Here is a 19,029-nt window from a genome sequence, read left to right as displayed (position 1 = left end):
AAGAATTGTTGCTATTTAGGTTCTCCCTGGGTGTGCCTGGGGTTTTCTGATCTTGATGTGGGAAATATCCTCACCGCCAATCTCATGTGATTCTCCCTAACTTTCATGCCAATGCATCAGTGGCTCAGAAAATTCAGCCCATTATCTCTATATGGATTTCAAAAGTAGGTTCTTTACAAGAGGCAATAGTGTCTCCCTGTGTTAGACTGCATTTGGTACATTCACAGGCAGATGTTTCTGGTACACGTAAATGGTATGATGAAGGAAAAAAACACTGAACACAGCAAGAGATAAATCCAAGCCATCTCACTTTATTGTGTGGATGCCTTTAATTTTTATCAATTGAAAATATGTTAATTTGGTATACTACTTGATATTAGTTACTGTAACTATTTGTTACTGTAGTTACTATGGTTATCCAATACAGTGATAACCATCTCCAGTGAGACATAATTTATTCTGATAGAAGGAATAACTTACAGAAGGCCAAATGTAATATCGTTGTTCACATTTTTTGGAGTGTTTGAATCAGGAGATGAGTTCAATGTCAATATTTTAATCAACACAAAGTATTTAAACACCAACAACTGAGCTGTGTAGAAAGGGATCTCTATAGCTTAATGTTAACACATGTTATGACCAGGTGACCAAGATCAAATTATGTCTCTTTAACCCTCTGGATTGGATAAAGCAAAAACGTTCAAGTCACTTTGACGTGCAGCTAGACCAGACATTCAATTAAACCTAACCCTGAGAAAAGTACTAAATGTAACATCAAACAATTTATTTAGTTCTATTTCCCACAGTGCCAGAAGGATGTGAAGACTTTGAAGAGGGTACAGAAGCAGTTTACCATGTTGTCTGGTTTGGAGGGTACTGACCATAAGGAGAGATTGGACAAACGTGGTTTCTTTTTACTTGAGTATCAAAGAATAGAAACTTACAAAATTGATTGTTTTGATTTATTGTAACATGTACCTAAGTACAGTGAAAAGGTTTGTTTGTGAGCAGTACAGGCAAATCATGTTGTGAAACTTGAAAGGGTTCAGAAAAGATTTACAAGGGTGTTGGAGGATTTGAGCTATAGGGAGAGGCTGAATAGGCTGGGGCTGTTTTCCCTGGAGCGTCAGAGGCTGAGGGGTGACCTTATAGAGGTTTATAAAATCATAAGGGGCATGATTTCAAGGTGTTGGTGTTGGACTAGGGTGTACAAAATTAAAGATCACACAACTTCAGGTTATAGTCCAACAGGTTTATTTGGAAGCACGAGTTCCTTTATCAGGTGGTTGTAGAGTATAAGATCATAGGACACAGAGTTTATAGCAAATGTTCACAATGTGATGTAACTGAAATTACATATTGAAAAAGACCTGGATTGTTTGTTAAGTCTCTCATCTTTTAGAATTGGCATGTTAGTTTCAACTCTTTCATACATAAATTCCAGAACTTTCTTAAAGTTACATTCTCAAGTGAGGGGCATGGATAGGGTAAATAACTAGGTCTTTTCCCTGTGGTGAGGGAGTCCAGAACTAGAAGGTATAGGTATAGGGTCAGAGGGGAAAAATTTAAAAGAGAGCTGAGGGACAACCTTTTCACACAGAGTGTGGTATGCATATGGAGTGAGCTGCTAGAAGAAGTGGTGGAGGCTGGTACTATTGCAACATTTCAGAGACATCTGGATGTGTATATGAATAAGAAAGGTTGAGAGGGATATGGGCCAAATGCTGGCAACTGGTACTAGATTGGGTTGGGATATCTGGTCGGGCATGGACGAGTTGGACTGAAGGATCTGTTTCCGTGCTGTACCTCTCTATGACTCTAAGCAAGGACATACAGATCGTAGAGTGATAAAAACTTGAATAGAGTAAGGCATACAGGTTACATTGCACGAGGTAAGAACAGCATTAACAAGATTAGCATTATTTGAATTTAGAGAGTCCATTTATCAGTTTAATAAGGGCAGGGAAGAAGCTGTTCTTGAACCTACTCATGCATGTGTTCAGGCTTCTGTATCTTCTGCCAAATGGAGGAGGTTGTAGAAGACCATAACTGGGATGCGATGGATCTTTGATGATGTTGGCAGCCTTTCCATGGCAACGAGACATGTAAGTGGAATCCATGGATGGAAGGTCTGTGATGGTCTGGGCTGTGCATATAAATCTTCTGTAGTTTCTTATGGTCCTGGGCAGACAAGTTACCATACCAGGCCATTATGCACCTGGACAGAATGCTTTCTATGGGTCCTCTGTAAACATTGGTGAGGGTGCTTATGGGCATGCTAAATTTCCTGAGCCGCCTGAGGAAAAAGAGGCGTTGTTGTGCCTTCTTGACTGTAACATCTAAGTGGGACGTCCAGGGTAGATTGTTGATTATTTTCACTCCGAGGAACTTGATGCTGCCCCATTGATGTAGATGGGGGCATGTTCTCCTCCTTTCTTTCTGAAAGCCAATGATCACTTCTTTAGTTTTACCGACAATGTTATCATTGCACCATGACATCAAGCCCTCTATTTCCTTTCTGTATTCTGACTCAGCATTGTTTGAAATCCATCCTATCACAGCGATGTCATGAGCAAACTTGTAGATGCCATTTATTCGGAATTTGGCAACAGAGTCATGGATGCACAGGTAGTACAATAGGAGGCTGAGAATACATTCTTGGGTGCTCCAGTTAGAGTGTTACTGTGAAGGAGGTGCAGTTACCTATCTTCTCTGATTGTGGTCTGTAGTCAGAAAGCTGAGGATCCAGTTGCAGAGGACATAGCTGAGACCTACAGTCTCAGAGTTTTGAGATTAGTCTGGAGGGGATAATCGTTTTGAAGGTAGCGCTATGGTCGATGAGTAGGAGTTAGATGTAGGTGTCCTTGTTCTCCAGATGTTCCAGGCCTTAGTGCAGCTAGAGACCAGAGTTGACATGGGCCATGACCAGCCTCTTGAAGTACTTCATGATTCTGAGATGCATGGTTAGAATGGATAACAGGAGTCTTTTTCTCAGGATTGCAATATAAGTTACTACAGGACATAGGTTGAAGGTAAAAGCAGATAAGTTTAAATGAGATGTAAATGGCATTTCTTTTTAAGTAGAGAATAGTAAGTATTGGAATGTGCTGCCAAAGGAGGTGGTGGAGGTGGTAGAGATGGTTATAATAGCAATGTTTAAGATGCATCTTGACAGATATATGAATCAGCAGGGAATGGAAAGATATGGGCTGTCTACAGGCAAAATATTTTTATTTTAGAAAGGATCATGTGTTGACACAGTCTTGGTGGGCTGTAGGACCTACTTCCTGTGCTGTATTGTTCTTTGTTGTCTGTAACACACGTGCAAAGACAGGTATAATGGTTGCGAGTACAGAACTTGAGTATTGCTAAGAAATTATACATTTTATTGAAGTTTTTTGTCTTGCATGTGTTCCTTATGTCCAGAAAGAACGAGGTCCTATATAATAATATCGGCAGCTTCCAGTACACGCAAATACACCCCACTGCAAATCCAAAACCTTTAATTGGTTGTCAGCTTAATAAAAAAGCCAGCACACTTGGGATCATTTAGCAAATGATGTCCAGTCACAGAGTCATATCTAATGTTGGCAACTACATTTTGAGTTTTGCAAACACAGAGCTGTTAGGTATAATCAGAACAGGTACACAATCCTTTATCTGAAATCTGAAAGCTACGAAATCAAAAGTCCTTTCATGAAATTTTTTTCTCCATAACAAGGTTATTTGGCGTCCAAACAGTTAACCCAACTCCACACCCACTCGACCCATGTCACTCAGCTGTGACATGGTGGAGTGGCCCAGCATTGGCAGGTGTCAATTCTGTCTCAGGGCTCATAGTACTCACAGGTACGTCTGCTGTTTAGTACAATTATTTTTAACTTCACTGTTCACTTATTCTGAAATCCAAAAAATTCTGAATTCCAAAAACCAGTTGGTCCTGAGGGTTTCAGATAAAGGATTGTGTAGCTGTACCTTGCCAAAGGAACACACTGTTTGACATACTTATCATCGACCTGAGCTACAAATCTTCTCAAAAATCACGATGTTGACTGTCTTTAGTTAGGCCATGCTTTTCCAAATGTGCATAAATCCTATACATACAGATAAAGAAGGACACCACTTTGATTGGGAGAACATGCACACCCTAGGACAAGGGAAACAAAGACACGCATGAGAATTATTAGAAGCATGGAAATCTAACCAGAAATCCATCAATAAACACATCGATTTAGATCCCATCTACCTTCCCTTGAAAAAAAAGAACCGGAAATGACATCATCCATCTTAAGAAACCAAGACCTATAAATAGAGAGGTGGGGCATATCACCTTCATTTCACTAGAGACTCTCACTGATGATGTTACCTAGTATGGTGACGAAACATCTGAAAACAAACCTTCAACCTCAGCGAGCAAACTCAAATACTTATAGTCAACATAGCTTTGTACATACTCCTGTCTTACTAACATGATTGAATTTTCGAGGAGGTGATAAAGGTGATTGATGAGGGTAGAACAGTGAATGTTGTCTACATGGATTTTAGTCAGGCGTTTGACATGGTCTCTTATGGTAGGCTCACCCATAAAATTAAGATGGATGGGATCCATGGTGACTTGGCCATGTGGATTCACAGTTGGCTTGCCCATGGAAAGCAGAGGGTAATGGGGGAAGCGTGTTTTTCCGGCCAGAGCTCCGTGACTAATGATGTTTTGCAGGGATCCATAATGGGACCTCTGCTGTTATATAATTGATTTGGATGAAAATGTTGAAGGGTAGTTTAGTAAGTTTGCAGACAATTCAAAGATCAGAGGAGCTGTGGATAGTGTTAGAGGTTGTCAAAGGATACAGTGGGATATAGATCAGTTACAGATTGGGCAGAGGAATGACAAGTGCAGTTTAATCCAGGTGAGTGGAGGTGCTGTACTTTAAATCAAATATTAAGGAAACATTTGCAGTTAATGGCAGGAATCTGAACAGCATTGATGTACTGTGGGATCTTGGGGTTTAAATCTATGTCTCCCTGGAAGTGACCACACAAGTAGGTAGAGTGGTAAAGAAGGGGCATGGCGTGCTTGCCTTTGCTGGTCGGGGAATTGAGTGCAAGAATCAGGATGTCATGTTGCAGTTTGGTGAGGCCATACTTAGAGTATTGTGTTCAATTCTGGTCACCACACTACAGGAAGGATATGGTGGCTTTGGAGAGGCTACAGATGAGGTTTACTAAGGTGCTGCCTGGATTAGAGGGAATGAACTAGAAGGAGAGGTTAGAAAAATTTGAGTTGTTTTCTCTGGAGCGGTGGAGGCTGATGAGAGACTTGATAGAAATTTATAACATTATGATTTGCATAGATAAGGTTGATGGTCAGAATCTTTTTCCCAGAGTTGAAATGTCTAAAAATGGGGACATGCATTTAAGGTGAGTAGGTGAAAGTTGAAAGATTAGATTAGATTAGATTAGGTTAGATTGCTTACAGTGTGGAAACAGGCCCTTCGGCTCAAAAGTCCACACTGCCCCACCGAAGCGCAACCCACCCATACCCCTACATTTATGTGTGGGAGATGTGTGGGACAAGTTTTTACACAGAGAGTGATAGGAGTCTGGAACGCACTGCCAGAGGCAGTGGTAGAGGCAAACACAATAAGGATATTTAAGGAACTTTTAGATAAGCACATGCATAAGCAAGAGATGGAGGGATACAGACCAAGGACAGACAGAAGGGATCAGTTTAAGTTGGCATAATTGAGACATACACCATGGACACAGATCCTTTGGTCCAAGTCATCCATGCCGACCAAATATCCCAATCTAATCTAGTCCCATTTGCCAGCACTTGGCCCATATCCCTCTAAACTCTTCCTATTCACATACCCATCCAGATGTCTTTTAAATGTTGTAATTGTACCAGCCTTCACCACTTCCTCTGGCAGCTCATTCCATATACGTACCACCCTTTGCGTGAAAATGTTGTCCTTCAGGTCCTTTTTAAATTTTTCCCCTCTCCCCCAAACCTATGCCCTCTAGTTCTGGACTCCCCACCACAGGAAAAAGATCTTGTCTATTTACCCAAACCATGGCCCTTATGATTTTAGAAACCTCTATAAAGTCACCCCTCAGCCTCCGAAACTCCAGAGAAAACAGCCCCTACTTATTCAGCCTCTCCCTATAGCTCAAACCCTCCAACCCTGGCAACATCCTTATAAATCTTTTCTGAACCCTTTCAAGTTTCACAACATTCTTACAATAGGAGGGAGACCAGAATTGCCCACAATATTCCAAAAGTGGCCTAATCAATGTCCTGCACAGTTGCAACATGACCTCCCAACTCCAGTTCGGCACAATATTATTGCCGAATGGCCTATTCTTCTCCTGTACTGTTCTATGTTCTATACAGAAATGAGTGACTGTTATGAATTATTTTGTTGCCATAAAAACATAAAGTGGAGGAGAAATTGAACATGCGTGATAGCATCTGTGGGGAGTGAAACTGGATTAACATTTTGAGTCCAGTTTGGCTTTTCTGCAGAATTGAAGAAGAGTCTTACTGGACTTGAAAGGTTAACTCTGTTTTGCTCTCACTTATCCTGCTAGACCCGTTCAGTTTCTCGAGCACTTTCTGTTTTTTATCACAGATTTCAGGATTTTGCTAGTAATCTAATTTCAGTTCAGACTGGGTCTCATTGATTAATTATGTCATGTGTGGCTCATCTTGGTCAAAGGATAACTGCAGCCATCTGAAGTCAGTGGCTTTCCTTTTTAAAAACCATGTTAGTCCATGAAAGCTCCCTCATATTAAAACCAAATGATGGAAATAAAAAAAAGTTAGTGCATTTTACCACCATCATAACAGACCAGAATCACATATATATGAAAAAGGGACAATCAGTGATAGCATCAACTATAGATATAACCCTTGGCCAACTTGAGTGTGAGGACTGATAACAACATTTACAAAGTGGACCTGAAACATCCACTATATTGTCTCTCCACAGATGCAGCCAGACCTGCTAAGCCCTTCCTGCAATTCTTATTTTGTTTCTGATTTCCAGCATCCAGAGTACTTTTGTTTTTTTTCTTAGAAAACTGACTTGATCCACACAATGACTTCAGTGTAATTCAACACTTTGCTTAAAAAAGCTGGATGCTCAAAAATAAGTCGCATTCATTCCCATTCAATTGCCTTGAACATCTCATATGTTTACGTAAAATAAAATGATGAATGTCCTTATTTGGACAGAAAAACTGTAGAAAAACAGCTCGGTCAGATATTTTCAATTCTGTGCAGTCCATGCAATCAATATCATAGAATTTCCAGTGATGTCAGCTATTCAAGAGCAATGTATGCGTTATCTTAGAAACCATAAAAAGGAGTAGATTCTTCTTTTGCATGAGAACAGGCATAAGTGTATTTGTTTTCTGTCTTTTATTTGCATAAGTCTGTCTGTCAGTCTGTCTGTCTAAATAGCTGCTTCTGTGAGATTGAGGTTTCCCTTAAGTAGTTCTGTGATTGGAGAGTAGGCGTGTTGCTTGGGTTGTATGTTTAGTTGGGATGCATAAAAGTTAAAAAAAAGCTGAAAATGAAATCAACATTCCACTAACTATTGCACTTAAGAAAACTTTTGATGGAGCCCGAACTAAATTATTCACATTTTAAGTGCAACAGAGTTGAGTCTAGGAGTGGTAGAAAAAATATCTGAGCAGGAGTTTTAGCTACAGGTTGTGCTGTCATAATGTGTCTTTCATCAACGCGAATTTGCTGTAATGTGATTGATGCATTGGGGACGCTGTTTCTAAAGCACAAACTTTTAAAACGTGTGTTGGCTGTAATGCGATTACAGTGCCAAAACATTAGGCGCTGTTTCTAAAGTGCAATTTTTCTATAATATGGCATTGCACAAGAATGCAACCATCGCATCATTGAAGAATTGATTATATTCAGCCAATTGAGCTGACTTCGCCATTCAGTTAGGAATATTTCCACAATGCCAGAGGTTCATGCACACCAAGACTCCCAGCCCCTCTACCCATTGTCCTCCAGCTCAGCAGGGAGGAGACTGTTGTCTATCCCCTTCTAAAATTTGCCATTGCAAGTACGTTTACTGATCCGTTTATTGATATTTTCTAAGTGACCGGTTCAACTGTGCGAGTACACACTTCTGGAGCAGGTGGGACATAAACCTGGGCCTCCTGGGAATGGTGCAATTAAGAAATAGGAAGATAACTGTTGCTTGGTGTCAGGAAAGACAAAGACAGAAAAAGACAAAACAAACCAGAAAAGCAGGTATTCTGTGTGAGTGTATTTCTGAAAGGAAGCAAGGCAGGTTGAGATTTCCCAAAGCCATTTGATGAGGTGCTTCACCAAACATTATGATGGAAAACAGCCTCTCATGGTGTAGGGGTTAACGTATTAGCATAATAGAAAGTTGGCTGTCTAACAGGAAGCTGGTAGACATAAATAGATCATCCGCATCAACCAAATCATCCACCGACATTTCCGCCACCTCCAAAAAGACCCCACCACCAGGGATATATTTCCCTCCCCACCCCTTTCCGCCTTCCGCAAAGACCGTTCCCTCCGTGACTACCTGGTCAGGTCCACACCCCCCTACAACCCACCCTCCAATCCTGGCACTCTCCCCTGCCACCGCAGGAACTGTAAAACCTGTGCCCACACCTCCTCCCTCACCTCTATCTAAGGCCCTAAAGGCGCCTTCCACATCCATCAAGGTTTCACCTGCACATCCACCAATATCATTTATTGTATCCGTTGCTCCCGATGTGGTCTCCTCTACATTGGGGAGACTGGGCGCCTCCTAGCTGAGCGCTTTAGGGAACATCTCCGAGACACCCGCACCAATCAACCAAACCGCCCCGTGGCCCAACATTTCAACTCCCCCTCCCACTCTGCCGAGGACATGGAAGTCCTGGGCCTCCTTCACCGCTGCTCCCTCACCACCAGACGCCTGGAGGAAGAACGCCTCATCTTCCACCTCGGAACACTTCAACCCCAGGGCATCAATGTGGACTTCAACAGCTTCCTCATTTCCCCTTCCCCCACCTCATCCTAGTTTCAAACTTCCAGCTCAGTTACTGTCTCCTTGACTTGTCCGACCTGCCTATCTTCTTTTCCACCTATCCACTCCACCCTCTCCTCCTTGACCTATCACCTTCATCTCCTCCCCCACTCACCCATTGTACTCTATGCTACTCTCTCCCCACCCCCACCCTCCTCTAGCTTATCTCTCCATGCTTCAGGCTCACTGCCTTTATTCCTGATGAAGGGCTTTTGCCCGAAACGTCGATTTCGCTGCTCGTTGGATGCTGCCTGAACTGCTGTGCTCTTCCAGCACCACTAATCCAGTATTTGGTTTTCAGCATCTGCAGTCATTGTTTTTACCTGGTATCACTGGTGTACCTGGGGCTTCAACTTCTTATCTTTTATAAAAATGACATAGATGAAAGGACGAAAAGTGTGGCACTGGAAAAGCACAGCAGGTCAGGTAGCTGTGATGTTCCAGCGCCACACTTTTCAACTCTGACCTCTAGCATCTGCAGTCCCCACTTCTCCATAGATGAAGAGACTAAAGGTACATTTGACAAATTTGCTGATGATGCAAAGTTAGGTCAGAAAGTAATTTGTGAAAAGGAAATGGGATTATAGTTGCGTTAGGTGATAGACAAAGATCTGATAAATAGTGTACAGGTAGTTCTGCTATTACATGATAGTTGCGTTCTTGTGCAGCCCCGTACTAAACAAAAATTGTGTAATACAAATACAAGTGTTGGCAATGTACTCGCATTATAGCCGACACACTCTTTAAAAACACAAAGTTTAGAAAAATGTGTTTCCTATTCACCCAATTGCATTAAAGCCAATTTGCGTTAAAGCAAATGTGTTATAGCGGAACTGCCTGTATTATAAGGAAACCTGAAATTATTCACTGTGGCAGGATGAGTACAAAAAAAAATACATTGACTATGTGGTGGGAGACCGCGGAGCTCTGAGTTCCAAAGGAGTCGGTGTGTCCTTGTGCATAAATTGCAAAAAGCACATATAGCATGTAATTAGGAAAGCTAACAGAATGTTATTACTTACTGCAAAGGGATTTGAATACCAAAGTAGAGAGCTTATTCCTTTGTTGTATAAACAGAGACAAACTCTGTTTATAGTATTGTTTCCTTATTTAAGCCTCAGTCTCCACCTTAACTGAGGTCACTCGAAACATGACGTGCTGATGGAAATGTGCTGCTGTCTGTAATTGAATAGCTTTGTTTTAGCCTAGACACTGAAGTGCATGCAACTGCAATGTATATTTAATTTTTAATTCAACCTAGAATGTGGGCATTACTGGCTAGGTCAGCATTTATTGCCCATCCTTAATTGCGCCTTATAGTACTATGTGTCTGTGTCCAGTTTTCATGTTACAGGAGATAATACAAGTATTGCTTAATCAGGTGCAATTATTCTTTTGAAGGTAAATGCGTGCAATACAATAGTAGATCACAATGGCAGCATGGTGGTAAGCAGAGTCAACACTTATAAGAGTATCCAAGTACTCAGTGTGAAATATCAAGCCTGAAAGTCTACCTCTTTTAAAAGAAAAGAAAGAAACAACAACTTGATTTCTTATTTAAAACTGAAAAGGCGTCTTACACCATTAAAACAAAGAACGTTAGTTAATGAATCCTTTCAGCTTAAGTACAGTGCCGTCCTGAATGAACTTAGTTTCTAAACCGCCAAAAAGCATTTTTCTAACCTAAGAGTTTACCTGTGTGCAGAGATTCGTTGGTCCCACCATTTTTGACTCATCAATTCGGTGTCAAAACAGGGAAAAGCATATGAGATATCATTTTACCTTATTTGGTGTGAACACCCTCTAGTGGCTGGAACCTACAACAAGCGGACTATATGACTTAAAGGAACCATCCTGAAGTGATCAAAACTCAGCAGTAGAAAAAATACTCAATAAATCAGCAAGGGAATATCTAAGAAGAAAGCAAGTAAAAGAAAGAAACAAGCCATGCACTCCACTTTAATATAAAAATGATCTACAGTGAGAAATTGAATTGATAAAACATACCTGAGCACTAACATGCATTTGGATTTCTTTTCCCCTTTGTAAAAAGATTGATGTTGTGTTATGTCTCTTACAGTTACTATGTATACCTTTCAGAGCCATACTCATAAAAGTTGAGAAATTTCCTCACCCAGAGAGTGGGGAGCCTAAGGAATTCGCTGCCACAGGAAGTAGTTGAGGCCAAAACATTTGATATTTTAAAAAAGGAGTTAGGTATATTTGTTAGGGCTAAAGGAAACAAAGGGTATGGAGACAAAGTGGGAACAGGGGGTACTGAGTTGGACAATCAGCGACATTCATATTGGTTTGAAAGGACCAAATGGACCCACTCTTGCTCCTGTTTCCATGGTTCTAGATCATTATTGTACAACATTATGTGAACTCATGCGATAAATATCCCAGTCACCATCTTAACTTGGGCCACTTACAGCCTCACACCCTGATGGAAGTGTGCTGCTTTGTTGTAACTAAATACCTTAATATTAGCCCAGACCCTGAAGTGCCTGTGACTGTAATATATATATTTTCTAGGAGTTATAATAAATGAATCTTTTGGCACAACATAACTGAAGTCTGGAACTTGTGTTATAGGAGCTAACATAAGTATTGCCTCATCAGATACATATATCCTGCTGAAGGCAAAAGCCCACAACATGATGGCAGATCAGATCTAAGAAGCCATGTTTCACTTTGGAATCTGACTGGTCCTGTAGTACATCAGCCAGAATCATAACAATATATTGTTTGAAAAATAAGTATTTTCACAGCATATTAAGACAGAGAATTTCAGGATGAAGGAATAGCAGTTTGATGTGGAATTACACAGGATTACTTGCTGGCAGAGAGCTATTGAGAAATCAATACTCACCTAAGACAACCATGTTATTCTCAGAATCATCACTACAAAACCTGGAATGGGTCTGGCAACAGAAACTACATGGGAAAATATTCTGAAGTCTCATGGCCAAACCCTGAAAATAAATTCCAATTTTCTTCTTGAAAAACCTTTGTTTCTGCCAGTCTTTTTGATCTTAGCAACAGCTGTGCCTTATATTGCCAATTCTAAATTACATTGCATTCCATGATTTGGCTACCATTTCTGAATACATTCGAATTAGATAATGTGTCTTGGCAGGCAGATTAATAACTGGGCCAAAATGCATTAGGATATCCAGGTGGATGATCTTTTGGGCAAGAAACTGGTATAAGTAGTGATTTCCTGATAGGGAGAAAAAGATTGGAATGTTAGACTCCCGAAATGTCAAAGAATTTTAGAGACCTACATAACTCATTGAAAAACAATTCCAATTCCAAAACAAGTTGCACACTGCTTCTCAACAAAAATACAGTCTGCTATACATATTGTGAAAAAATAGCAAAATGAAACAGATTTTCCATTGATCAGGCTTAACAATTTTATATCTCCAGAACCTAGAAAGGATGAAGAGCTTAAAATGTATGTTAAATCAAAATTTATACCTAGCATAAAAAAGCTGTTACATTATTTAGATTATTTACACCATTATGCTCTCCAAACATCTATTGGAAACTCAATAACCCATTCAATTCATGTTACATTTATTCTGTCAACTTCAATCACTATAAATATAGAGCTTCTAAAACCTGCATCATTATTCAGAACGTAGCTTTGAAAGTTAACTTATCAATGCCAGTGTAGTGATAACTAGAGGTAATTTACTGAATTGTATTCTTTTTCATTTGATTCTTTGCAATATTTGTGACATATAAGGATAGATTTCTTGATTGGGGACACCCTAGAGGTTTGTACGAAATGGATGTGAGTAGATTGTCGATCATCTCACATCTTATTCAATTTCCCAGCTGTTTTTGCACATATTGCATAATCAACACGATTTTTCAGTTACTGATATTGAATGTCATCATCCCACTGCACTTAATTTGATGCTAATTGAGCCTTGAGGAGTTTTATGTGACCCTGGGAGAAGTGTTCAAAAGCAATTTTGTTCCCTTTTTCTCAGGCAATATCCAAAATCACGGAGGAAAATCAGGAAACCCTGCAGGAATTCAGTGCCCAGATAGCCATTTGAATTAGAATCAGAGAGTCATAGGGTTGTTCAGCATTGAAACAGTCCCTTTGGTCCAAAGTATCCATGCCGACCAGATTCCTAAATTAATTTAGTCCCATTTGCTAGCATTTGGCTGATATCCCTCTACACCCTTCCTAATCATGTACCCATCCAGATGCCCTTTAAATGTTGTAATTATACCAGCTTCCACCACTTCCTTTGGCAGTTCATTTCATACAATCACCACCAGCTGCATGAAAATGTTTCCCCTTGGGTCCCTTCTACATCTTTCCCCTCTCACCTTAAACCCATACACTCTAGTTTTGGACTCCCCCACTCCAGGAAAAGTCTGGGCTATTTACCCTATCCATGTCCTTCGTGTTTTATAAATCTTTATAAGGTCACTCCCTCAGCCTCTGACAACCTGTGGAAAATAATTCAAGCCTATTCAGCCTCTCCGTATAGCTCAAACCCTTGCACCACAATGCACCATATCAGGGAAGGGTAAATTACCTGAACATTTTGCTTCAAGAGGCTATCACTCCCTTAGACTCTGAGATTTAAAATTTGGTCTGTGATCAGCAACAGGAGGACATGACTACATGTGAGATGGGTATGATGATTTGGGGAATGTATTGGAATAGTCTTGGCTCCTGCAATTGTCCACCAGTTAGGAAGTTCTTATGAGTTATGTGGATGAGAGGAAGGATAGCAGGGAGGATGAGTGAACAGACTACAACTTCATTGTGCAGGGAGCCATTCATGTGGAGGAGGAAATAGAAATAGCGTAGTAACAGAGGTAGAGGACAGTAAGTTAGGGAGGTAGATAATGCTGTCTCAAGTCATGAGCATGAGCCTAATCAACAGTTCCTGGCTACTCTATAAATGTCATGTCAAAAACTAATTCATTACTCTGCAATTGAGGTGTACACGTGCAAACTGTTTTACTGAGCTGTCAACACTGAGTACCACGCTTGAGGCTTTCTGAGTTTTCTCTCAGAATCCATTGATCCTATTTTCATGTCATAAGTTCACTAGTATCAATTGGAATATTCATGAGAATTGCTTCTTCCCCTCTTTATTTCAATGCCTGTAGGTCTCAGATCAGTTGCCTTATGATTGAATGTGGTCCATCAGCACATCCCTCAGATTTCTGATGGTTGCAGCAATAATAGCAATATTCCCATAAATAGAAATGGAACAGAGCTTGTTCACAAGAAAAATAAAATTCCTCATATTCCTGACAACTGGATCAATAAAATTTATGCACCCACATCTTACACAGGTCTAGAAAGCTAATGGTTCACAGGGGACAAAATGTGTGATGAAAGGAAATGTGCTTTCTTGGGCAATGAATAAATAAATAGATCTTTGAAGAAGCTTTCCAAGTAAGCCGTATAAATGCATTGCCAGATATTCACTATAATAGGAACCCTTAATTAATCCAAAAGGCCTTTTGTAGCAATGTAAAACAATCATTATAATTCAGCGAGTATATTTCATTGAGGCAGGTCTGTCACATGTTATAATTGCTTGGCTTGTAATACACATAATAGCAAATGAAGACTGTGATTCTTTTTGGAATGTACAATTGAGAAGCCAAAGGCATTGACTTAACCAAATTTGCCTCAAGGCAATATTTCTTATTTATGAGGATATAGATGCATGATCAATAATTAATAAACAGTACACATGTGACCCAAATCTCAGCACAATTTCTGATATATTATTTCGTGTCTCCTGCTATACCGACTCTATAACATGCAAACATTGAGATATCAAAGTAAATGAAATACAAAGTAAAAAAAGAAGTTCCTGTGCATTCTCATATTTTCATATTTTACACAAACATGCCTGACCTGAAGGTTGCACAGGATAAATGCAGAAAAAGATTCTGTGATGTGTGTTCATGAGATGTTTTGGGGTGTTTTCTCTGATCTTTTGCTGAAGCTGTTCTAAGCAGATCAGTAGAACCTCGCTCTCTCCCAGAGAAATTGCTACTGGCAGATTTTGGTGAATCTTTTCTGCTATTTTCATATTAGCACAGAACAACTTCTGTGGCCCAGCAACAAGCAGACAGCAGCTGAACTCCATTATTAATCAACGTCGAACTTGTTCGAGAGGTAGTCTCACTTGGGATTTATACTCTGACATAAGCAGAATTCTGTTTATAATATTTACAAGAATAAGACATATAAGCCGTCTTCATAAAACCATACAGCTTAAAATAGTTTGTATCATTAAACTTAGGAGTCATGAATTATACCTGCTCTCCCAGGTTCAGGTGATATTTAGCACATAATTGTGGTACTGCTGTTTCATTAACTTGAACATAGGGAAGCCAACATGCTGTTGGCTGTCTGTACTCAGCAGAAAGCTGGACATGCTGCTTATCCTGATAGCATGGTATGCAGCCAGCCTTCTTTTCTTAAAATGCATCTGTTGTCTGTTCCTGTTACAGGAAAGGAGAGCTAAATTACAGGTGTCCACTGCAATTCAAAAGGAGGGAAACAAAAGGTGAGAGGAGGGAAGGGACTCACAGATATAGAGCTCTGGGAGCCTTAAAGCTGGAGATCATAGAATCAGTATAGTGTAGAAGCAGGCCGTTCAGCCCATCGAATCCACACCAGCCTCTGAAGAGCATCCCACCCACTCTATCCCTGTAACCCTGCATTTCACATGGTTAACCCACCTAACCTACACATCCCTGGACACTATTGACGATTTAGCATGGCCAATCCATTTAATCTGCACGCCTAGTGGGAGGAAACCGGAGCTCCCAGAGAAAGCACTTGTACACACTGGGAGAATGTGCAAACCCCACACAGACAGTTGCCTGAGGGTGGCATCAAACCCAGGTTCCTGGCGCTGTGAGGCTGCAGTGCTAACCACTGAGCCACCATGCCACACTGTGAAGAGTGGGAGTTGGTGATTGACACAATTAGGAGAGGAGATACAATTAGTACATAGGGTTCAGAAGGCCTGAACACTCCACTCTCATTTGGAGAATGGGAGGAGGTGAGCTGTGAGGTCAGGTCTGAGTACCTGGTCTTGAGGACCTGGCAGCAGTGCATTGAGACGTATTCTGTGGGTCAGCGCTTACATCTCCACAAGACGCTACCCACTCATGTCCACCAGCTCTCATATCATCCATTGAAAAGCATAATTCATCCATCAGCAGTCCTTGGCATTTAGGGATCTCTCGCCTCACATCTCAACCTCATTGCACATGCCTATCAATGCTGGCAACCTCACACACACCCTTTCCTCCGTTCCCATGCCTCCAGCTATTCAGCTCGGGCACAATACCCGAACACTGTGCATCACAATCACTGACATTCTGCTCTTTCTGTTACAGGACCAGGCCACACATAATTGAAGGCAGCACAGCAGAGTAGACAGGAGCTAAGCATTCTCTGTGCCCCACAGTGGAGATGATTCTCTACATCATGGGATTGGCATGACAGTGCCTTTGTCACCTGGCATCACTGACAGTATTCAAAATGATGGTACATTTCTGTCGTGAGCCCCTTTTCAGACTCCGAGTTGACCTTCATCTGGTTGTCTGGCATGACAGGCTGTGAACCTCTCGCTTTCCTCACCCCAGACCTCCCCTTCAGACAGACAAGAGCTGTCCTCAGCAGCAGCATACCTAGAAGGATATGAGAGAGGATCAGTACAGCTCTGAGCAAGATGCCCCTGGATATTCGAACAGCAAAGTGGGTGTGCCTATCCCACACAGATGGCAACGTTTTCAGAAAGCGTCTGACCAACACCTTCTCTCGGCCAGACAAGAGATGGGGACTCATTGCAAGCTTAGCCAATGACACCTATACTCCATGAACAAATAACAAAAACAAAACTTCATTACTTATTGGACACCAATAGCCATTGCTCATATATTGGCAGTACCCAAACACTAGTGTCGATTCTGGATCTGTATGAGATGAGTGGCTTGCAGGCCAGATGGCTAATTTGCCAGCTCACTGGCTCCCTGCTTCAGAAATGGTGAGATGTTGAATTCATTGGCTCTCCAGTCAAGCAATTTCCACTGTTAAGGAGCATGGAGGGATCTGGCTCTAACTTAGTAGCAGGTGTTGTGCAGAGTTTGCCATCTTCCCAGCCTCAACTACATGTCCTTGGGATACTACAGACCAGACAGACTGCAATTGCAATTCCATTCACGTTATAGCCATTGTGCCAACATGTCAACTATCCCTCTATTTACCCTTTGAGGATGTAGCAAATTTCCCAGCTTCCTACAACACATCCAAAGATGCTCCAGTGCACTTTAAAGCACCGTAAAAATGCAAAGTTCTTTCAAATTCAACTCACTTGCAAGTTGAATAGATTGACATGCTTCGCATGCTGAAAATGGGAGTCACTTCAACCAGTCTGTGGGAGACAGTATGATGTGACAAGTGCAGTTCCTTCAGGTATTGAGAGGAAATACCCTTGGCAGCATCCTTTGAGATGGTACACCATGCTAGTCACACAGCTAGCAATGTAGCGTGCACCCCCCGGAGGCTGATTGGTGGTCCCTCCAAATCTCTCAACTCTACACATGAAAATAATCACACAAAAGGAAAGTTTTCATTGTGTCTAGAGTGCTCTCAGCAGCTTGGCAATATAATAGCTAACTTCCAATTACTCAGTTGCAGAATGCAATATTATTGCAGTCGTTGTTTTGCAAAAAAAGCACTTTTGGAACACCTTGTCTACCGAAATAAAAAGGGCTGACTGTCTAATGCACCTAAAAAGTAGGAGTACTTTGCACTGACTGGCATATTTCAAAGTAAGTAACACAACCTTTTACTGCATTTCAACCTTTCCTACATGATTTATTCTTTCCTGGTATTCCTTTGCTTTGAGGAACAACAAAGATGTTGCTTGTCAGACAGCAGCTAAAATACCATATGAAAGATTCAATCCTGGTTCGTCTGGGATTCCTCACAGAACTCAAATAACTTTCTACATTTGGCCGGGGATCCATGAATAAAAGTTTCACGCAAGATTAAACATTTACAAAATATGCTTGTAGGCCTGGTTCACTGCTGCTTACTGAAGTAAAAGTATACCATAGGATGACTTCTGTCAGCTGCAGTTATACCTCACTCTTCACTATGAAGTCTATTGACATCAATACTTTCCACTGACAGCAATTTCCAGCCTTCCATTCCTACAGGCCATCAAGAAGCTGAAAGCAGACAAGCTAACCATGAGCTTTCCAAGTCTTTTAAACAATCTCTCAACTTGTCAATAACTGACAGGTCTTTTTATTTTGCTTTAATGTTAGCAATTTTAAACAGAATTGATCCTCGTGATCTTCTATAGATACAGTGATGGGACGTTCGATCTTAAGACCACAGATTTAGTAGCAGAAGTAGGCCATTCAGCCCATTGGCCACTCTGTCATTCAATGAGATCATGGCTGATTTGATAATCCTCAGCGCCACTTTCCTGCTTTTTTCCCATAACTCTTGATTTACTGATTAAAAATATACTTATGTCAGCCTTGAATATATTCACTAACCCAGCCTCAACAGCCCTCTGCAGTAAAAAAGATCCACACATGCACTGTTCTCTCTGAACAAAAGAAAATCCTCATCCCTGTTTTAAATGAGTGACTCCTTACTCTGAGATAATTCCCTCTGGTTCTAGACTCTTCTCCATCTCTACCTCTCAAGCTGCCTTTCGATATGTATTGTTTCAGTGAAATCTCCTCTTAGTCTGAAGGTGGCATGGTGGCTCAGTAGTTGGGACTGCTCCTTCACAGCGTCAGGGACCTGGGTTCGTTTGCACCTTGGGTGACTGTCTGTGTTGAGTTTGCATGTTCTCCCTGTGTCTGTGTGGGTTTCCTCCAGGTACTCTGGTTTCCTCCCACTGTCCAAAGATATGCAGGT

At 41.1% G+C, this 19,029-nt stretch overlaps 1 long non-coding RNA gene across 1 annotated transcript in view; it reads right to left on the bottom strand.

The window, feature by feature from the left end:
- LOC140481261 (uncharacterized) overlaps nucleotides 1-10,869 on the bottom strand; it is a 39,097-nt gene extending 28,228 nt beyond the window's left edge. Inside the window, exon 1 of the long non-coding RNA XR_011961488.1 lies at nucleotides 10,770-10,869. This is a non-coding gene — a long non-coding RNA (uncharacterized lncRNA). The remainder of the gene's footprint in view (nucleotides 1-10,769) is intronic.
- Nucleotides 10,870-19,029: the final 8,160 nt, after the last annotated feature.

Source organism: Chiloscyllium punctatum, chromosome 9 (assembly GCF_047496795.1).
Source record: "Chiloscyllium punctatum isolate Juve2018m chromosome 9, sChiPun1.3, whole genome shotgun sequence".
NCBI lineage: Eukaryota > Metazoa > Chordata > Chondrichthyes > Orectolobiformes > Hemiscylliidae > Chiloscyllium > Chiloscyllium punctatum.
This window is presented reverse-complemented; position numbering and strand designations above follow the sequence as displayed.